This window comes from Rhincodon typus, chromosome 2 (genome assembly GCF_021869965.1).
Source record: "Rhincodon typus isolate 14 chromosome 2, sRhiTyp1.1, whole genome shotgun sequence".
NCBI classification, from domain to species: Eukaryota; Metazoa; Chordata; class Chondrichthyes; order Orectolobiformes; family Rhincodontidae; genus Rhincodon; species Rhincodon typus.
Window position 1 is genome coordinate 82,299,187 of NC_063333.1, and position 8,279 is coordinate 82,307,465.

The following is an 8,279-nucleotide window of genomic DNA, read 5'->3' on the forward strand; positions in this document are numbered from 1 at the left end:
AAATTTATGAAATCTCAAACTAGCTTCACAGATGATAGTTAGGATGTTGTCTGTTTGTTACTTTTTGAAGTCTGTCTTGACAATATTCACAGTGTTTGAATAGTGGCTGAGGGAACTTTAGGACTACATGGTGGGAAGTGGTGTTCAAACATTCTCAGATCAAACACGTGTCATTCCCATGTGGTGGCCACATGTGATGTGCTTCACATCTGTCAGAAACAAAGGAGTAATTAAAACTCAGTGAGGGCAGGAAACTGAAGGTGCCTATCCAGAACCCCCTTGGGTGTTTGAATGTGATCAAAGTGAGGAATTTGCTGGCAGCAGTATGGAAATAGCACGCCAAGATTCCTTTAGTTAATAAGCGGGCTTGTTATCATTGAGATCAGAGTTTTAAATTCTGTTCTATATCCTGAATCATTACCTCATATTTTCTCCAAGCAGGCAATATATATAAAAAGAAAATTAACCACTGCAATTTTGTTTTTCTCTAAGGATATTCCAATTTTATCAATAATACATTGGTACAAAAGAAGAGGAAGATCTTGAAAAGCCAAGCCTATAAAGTCATATCTAAGCTGATCTAGATCTCCCCACAGATGCCCAAACACCAGATTTATAGTCCCAATTGAATAAATCTCAATTTATAGATGGAGGTCTCTGTTAGAGGTTGTGATGTGCTTTGGGAGGTGTGCAGAAGTTCTTAAGAGTTGCTCTTTTCCCTAGTTCTTCAACATTGTACCAAAACCCTCTCTGATAGTTTGAAAAGAATTGGACTCTACTGCTTTCGAGATACAGTATCGAAGAGCCCTTCCCTTGATACAAGGGCTTCTTCTATGCTAACCCCCACAAATTTGTCACACCACCTGATATATTTTTATTCCAGTTGCTGTGGGTAGAATGTGGAATTGTTTCTGGCTGTCATTGAATCATGCAGCACAGAAACAGACCCTTCAGTCCAACTTGTCTATGCCAACCAGATTTCCCAAACTAAACTGGTCCCATTTTCCTGCATTTGGCCCATAAGTCTATTAACAGTTTCTATTCATGTGCTTGTCTGAATGTGTTTTAAATTTACCTGCATTTACCACTTCCTCTGCCAGATCATTCCACATATGAACCACACACTGTGTGAAAAAGTTGCTCCTTAATCCCGTTTAAATCTTTCTTCTGTCATCTTAAAAATACATCCCCAGTTTTGAACTCCCCTAACCTAGGGAAAAGACCTTTGTTATTCACCTTATCTATGATTTTATAAACCTCGTTAAGGTCACACCTCAACTTCCTATGCTCAAGTGGAAAGAGTCCAAGCTTATTCAGCTTCTCCTTATAATTCAAAACCTCTGGTCCTGGTAACATCCTTGTAAATCTTTTCTGCACCCTTTCCAATTTAATAATATCCTTCCTATGGCAGGGTGACCCAAATTTTATGCAGTACTCCAAACGTGGGATCACCAACATCCTGTACAGCCGCAACATGACATCCTAACTCCTATACTCAATGAAGGCAAGTGTGCTAAATGCCTTCTTAACCACACTGTCTATCTGTGATACAACTTTCAAGAAACTATGTACCTGATACCTAGGTCTCTCTGCTCGACAACACTTCTCAAAAACCTACCATTAACTGTGTAAGTCCTGCCCTTGTGTGCAACACCTCGCATTTATCCAAATTAAACTCCATCTGCCACTCCTTGACCCATTGGCTGAGTTGATTAAGATCTCTGTGTACTCTTGGATAGCCTTTTTTCCAGTCCACTATGCTACCAATTTTTGTGTTATCCACAAACTTACTAACTATGCTCCCTAAATTCTCATCCATAACTTCTACCGCTCTGCCCTCATCTATCGTCTGGTGTTCATTCTCAAAAAACTCTATCAAGTTTGTGAGACACAATTTCCCACGCACAAAGCCACATTGATTATCCCAAATCAGTCCTTGCCTCTCCAAGTACATGTAAATCCTATCTCTCAGAATCCACTCCAACAACTTACTACATCAGACTCACTGGTCTATAGTTCCCAGGCTTTTCCTTGCAGCCTTTCCTTAAAAAAGGCACAAGATTAGCCAGTCTTCAGTCTTCCGGTACCTCATCCATGGCTGTAGATGATGAAAATATCTCAGCAGGGGGCCCCGCAATTACTTCATCAGCTTCTCACAATGCCCTGGGATACACTTGATCAGGTACCGGAGATTTATCTATCTTTTTTATTAAGACCTCCAGCATCTCCTCTTCCGTAATATGGACTGTTTCAAGACATCAATATTTATTTTCTTGAGTTCCTTAGCTTCCACGTCTTTCTCCACAGTAAATACTGACACAAAGTATTTATTTAGTATCTCTCCCATCTCGTATGGCTCAATACATTGACGACCTTGTTGATCTTTATGGGGCCCTATTCCTTCCCCAGTTGCTGTTTGACCCTTAACATACTTGTAGGATCTATTTGGATTATCCTTAACCCTGCTTATATGCCAAGGCTATCTCATATCCCCTTTTTCCCCCTTGTAATTTCCCTCTCATTAATGCCCCAATTCTCCTTATACCCTTCAAGATATTCACTTGATCCCATGCCTAATGCCAGGCTCTCCTGGTTCAGCTGGTTCAGACCCAGATAGATGGGTGGAAATTCCTTGTTGGCACACTCACACCAGCCAGACATGCAATTTGAATTAGACCATCATGCATATAGGCAAACAACAGCACAGCAGCTTCATTAACTTGACATTATCTGGCATGCCTATCCATTCTTTGACGTGACCTGACACTAAAATTAAATGAGGCATTTTGTCTTGGCATAAGTGCATTGTTACTCAAACAAAATTGCACAGTACTGCTGTACAGTTTGATGTTTATTTGGGCAACAGTAATAAAAGCACTCTGCTTTCCTGATTAACAAAACAGAAAAATCATAATGTATACAGCTGTCCAGCTAGAAAAAATAAACTACTCAGATATGAACAAGAAAATGTCACTGACTCTTTGCATGAAAGAGAATGAAAGAGATTGTTCCGCTGCATCCAGAAGAAATTAACTATTTACACTGGTTGATCTGGTGATACAAAACCCAATTGTTTCACCAATAACCTTTTGGAGTATGCCTGTCAGTCCTACCAAGTGATGCCCTTATCCCATCCTACATAGCTGATTCCTAATGCTTTCCTGGCATTCAAGGACAAGCAATAAATGCTGCCTTGTCAGTTTGCCAATACCCCAAGTACAATTTTTGTTTTAAAAATCAAATGACAGGATCTGGGGAAGACATTTTTGGATGAATTTCTCTAACCAGAATAGTTTTGTCAAGAAGGATAATAAGTGAGCAGCTTGATATCATAATAAGGACTAAAATTAGAAAGATATGGTTTCAATACAGACAGCCAACATGTACTTCTAAGAGGCAAGTTGATCTTGCTTGACAAGCTTCACGTATGCAGGTGGAACAATGGGGTGTGTTGATGACTGACAAGTGAAGTGCAATGGTCACCACCTATTGTGCTAATAAAGAATCTCTGCAATCTTTCAAGCTCCAACCTCACTTACATTCAAACTGAGCTGCAAGGTGTCAAACAAGGATACCATACACCTCATTGAAGCCTAACAATCAAGTCCAGCTGGCGAACAGCAAGAAAAATTGCAGGACTGGGGAAAAGTCTTCAGTCATCAGTGACGCTGATTACAGCGACTGTTGTTTTAACCGGCACCTTATGAACTGGCAAAAATTATATAGCTCAAATACTGCAAAGTTTATTCTATTATTCAGTCCAATTATTATCATCATAGAATTGCTACAGGGCGGAAGCAGACCATTCGGCCCACTGAGGTTACACTGACCCTCTGAATAGTATCCCACCTCAGCCTACCTCCCACCCTAAAATTACATTTCCCATGGCTAATCCACCTAGCCTGCATATCTTTGGACTATGGGAGGAAACCAGAGCACCTGATGGAAACCCATGACAAAATGGGGAGAATGTGCAAACTCCAGACAGACAGTCACCTGAGGTTGGAATTGAACCTGGGTCCCTGGTGCTGTGAGGCAGCAGTGCTAACCACTGAGCCACCATGTGGCCCCACAACTGAAAAATGTTTTTTAATTTATTTACCTTAGTGCAAATATACGTGTTGTTCAATTGAATGACTATACGAAATACCAACAGTTGATTTAATTTCGAGTCAATTTCTCCACAAATACTATGATCTCCCTCAATGCCCGGTGAGTGAGAAGGCTCTCTGATGGCAAGTTTCATTTAAGGCAAAGTTGCATGATTATTTAAATGACTTATGCCATGAATAAAGTAATAATACTGATGTGTATACCTCCTGTATTACATTTCTATTACATCGTGTGTGTTTTTACATTGATTATGTCGACCTCTTGATCAACCAGAATACTTGCTGAACCAGCACACTCTTGGATCCATAGGTGCCAGTTTATAAAAAGTTGGCTGTATTTTATGGGTTCCAAAATTCACTTCTGCTCCCCTGAGGCCAACTTTCATGGGCCTTTACTGTTCTAACCCCACTGGAACAGCACCTGAGTGGCTTTGAACAGTATCAACCTAAAATGACTTTTGAAGTACCATTTACAACAGATGAACTTGGTCATAACTTACCCCTACTGAGAGGTAGCAAGGAAAATGATGAGAAGATCAAATGATTGGGTGAAATGGTTCTGGTGGTAAAGAATGTCTGCAATTTTACAGGCAGCAGCCTCATTTATATCTAGCAGATGAGTGGCAGGGCATCTAACAGGGACTGAATGCTGCTCATTGGGATCTAGAGATCAGCTCTATCTGGCTGACAGCAAGGTAAGTTGCAGAAATGGTGAGAAGGGGGAACATCAATGATGCCATCCCCTTCTCACCATGTCAGCAAAATGCTGTGGATTGAATTGACTTGCCAACCCCATTAAGGCCCTTAATTAGCCAATTAACAACCACTTAATCTCCTAGACTCATCACCAGCGACTTAAGAGCCTGAAATCGTTTCCTGACTTCCTAGCAGGTGAGAAAAGTAGCGAGAAAAGTCTGGGGCAAATTGAGGGAGCAGTGCTGCAGAAAGACGGTTGCTACTGAAAACTAGACCCCTTCCCTTGGCCCCAAATATCCTGAACCTCTCACCCCGCAGCGCACCTCTCCAGTGAGAAGCAAAAGAAAAAGACCTGTTTCGCTATTGGCTCCCCAGATGATTCGGCCTCAATCAGTGGTCGTTAGAACACACAAACTTCTGACTTCTGATTGGCCAAGTGTTTCTAGTGAGTTGAGTTTCCATTGTGGATGTCTGCAATTGGCCGAGAAGCTCAGCAGTCTTAACAAGTTGATTGGAGCTTGATCCAGCAACTTTTTCGAGATGTGAAGCAGTGAGTCAGTTACCACCGAACATATCTGTCCTCACATGTAGACTATAACATGCCTGTCCCCACACCCAAATCAGTTAATCACAGCCTTGGTTTCCATATTAAACAAGGCCTACCACCAGAAACTGGTCACCCCTTTGGACAACTCACAGTAAATTGTACAAGACCAAAAGAAACCAATTGTGCAAATTCAAAACATTCTATAGTAAAATTATGCTTTCAATTTGTATATCTAAATTTGCTTCAAAATCAGTTTTAATTTTCAAAATAGAACCAAGTACAATGACAATGTTCTGAAGAAGAGCCACTGGACTTGAAACGTTAACTTTGTTTTCTCTCCGTAGATGCTGCTAGACCTGCTGAGTTTCTCCAGCTATTTCCGTTTTTGTTTGTTACAATGGCAGTGTTAATGGACATTAAAATTGATGAGACTATTTTTATGTCTTACCCCCGTCTTGGCACCAAATAAAGAAAGTTACAACCAAGCCCAGCAAGTGGGAAGGGTTTTGCTGGATAATGCATTGTGAGATCATTAGGTTATGAACAAAAATGCTGCTTGCTAAAATCTAACCTTACTACTAGAAATCTAACATTGAGCCTTGCATTTGCTGTTGACTTCATTAGATTTGCTTCTTTGACAAACAGGAAGATGGAAAAACTTAGAAGTGGGGCACAGTATGAAAAGGTAGAGGAATCCTAAAACTTTCTACCAACTTATAAAGACCTTGAAGACTACAGAAAACTTTTTGTGTGAGAAAATGGAACAGATATATTTCTACCAGGCAAGGAAACGTGGCATGTAACACTATTAAGATACAGTATTATATTCAAAGGCTATTATGTCCATAAATATGTACAGTTACCAATAACCACTTAAATTATTCCTGTTTACTCAAGGGAAATATCCTCATACAGAGGGCTGAAGGGGTGTTCAAGCGGTTAGTTCTATAACAGATAGAACAAAGGAGGTCCTTGCTTAGTCTTTGTATGATGGAGAGACAGAACATTCGGAAACAAAAACAACACAAAAGACAAGGAAAAGAGAGGGTGAGAGGTTCCAAGGCTAAAATACTGTATCTATTCAATGGATTATTAAGTAGTCTGTCTACTGTTTACAAATCAAAAACAACATTTCGCTATAGGATGTTCCGAATTTCTAGGGTTGGTTTCTTTTAGTTTTGTATAATTTTACCATGTATCAAACAACTTTAGTGTTTGTTCAAATAAAAAACATTCATGGGACGTGGGCATGGCTGGCTAGGCCAGCAGTTATTGCCCATCCTAGTTGACCTCAAAAAGATGGTAGTGCTGAGCTGTCTTTTTGAAACACTGCAATTGATTTGCAGGAGGTACACCCACAATGCTGTTAGGGAGAGAGTTCCAAGATTTTGACCCAGCGACGGCAAAAGAATATTGACATATTTTCAAGTCAGGATGGTGAGTGACCTGGAGGGAAACTTGCAAGTGGTTGGGTTCCCATGTATCAGCTGCCCTTTTCCTTTCAGATAGTATTGGTCATGGGTTTGGAAGGTACTGTCTAAGGAGCCTTGGTGAAGTTTTGCAGTGCATGGTACACACTATACAACGGAATGTTGCTGTTGGAGGGAGTGGATATTTGTGGATGTGATTCAAATCAAGCAAGTTGTTTTACCTGCTGGTGTCAAACATTTTGTGTGTAGTTGGAGCTGTACTCATTCAGGCAAGTGGAAGTCTTCTATCATACTCCAGTGTTGTACTTTGCAAATGGTGGACATGTTTTGGGAAGTCAAAAGATGAGTTACTCACTGTAAGCTTACTAGTGTCTGATCCACTCTTGTAGCCGTAGCATTTATACAAGGAGTTCAGAGATTATGTTCAATTATAACCCCAGGATATTAATAGTGGGGGATTCACTGGTAGTGATGACAGTGAACTTCGAATGCCGACTGCAAAAGACAGTTTTTTATTAGCAGACCAATTGTTTTTTGATTTGTGGAGTGAATGTAATATTGTGTGTCCTAAGTCTAACAATCTGTCCTTTCACCAGTGAATTATAGATTGCAGGCCAAATACTTCTGACCTCTTCATTGATGGAAAACACCACACTGACAGATCACATGTTTATTGTACGATTTATGTAGAGGAGTTAAATCAGCAGAATTAAAATAGATATTCAGGTCTTGCATAACTAACTCATGCCTTAAAGGCACAATCTAGTTAACCCCAGGAACAACACTCTACATCTCACTGGTTTGTAATTTAGGACTCCTGGTCCGTATCCTGCAGACTTTAATGGTCCATCTATTAAGAAAATATTCCAATCTGTAAACTCACATTCTTTGTCATCTATTTGTTTGGAATCTTTAAAATAAAATAATCATTGCCTTCAAAGGATTCAGAGCTTGATTAGCTTTAGTTACATAAAACTTTTCGGGTCAAATAAAGGTTTTCACAGGCAGGAAAGAGATTTTCCATTGCTGTTCATATATAATTGTATATATTGGCACAGAAGTGAGCCCCCACCCCCCCAACATCACCACCACCCTTCAACACACATACACAATTTACAGAAATAAGTTTAAAGTTACCAAATTTGACAGCACCAAAATTTCACACAAAGAGATATTGGCCTAGAAGTTTCCGTGCCAGTAATTTTTGTCCGTAAGCATGGTTTGTTTCTGTCCACGTAGCTCCAAGGAAATTTCCCAGAGATAAACAACATAATGATGATTTGCATATACAGTAAGCTTTGTTTTAACAGGCATCTTATGAACTGGTACTCTTGATAAATTCTAACACTCTGTACATTCTAACTTCTGAATACTACGGCTAGTTACAGCAGATAGGTATCATTTGATTAATTTGTAAATCCAAAATAACAGAGTATTTGAATGATCCCTAGCTGTTTTATCAGGTGTTTGTGTCACTTCATTCATTTTGAGGTT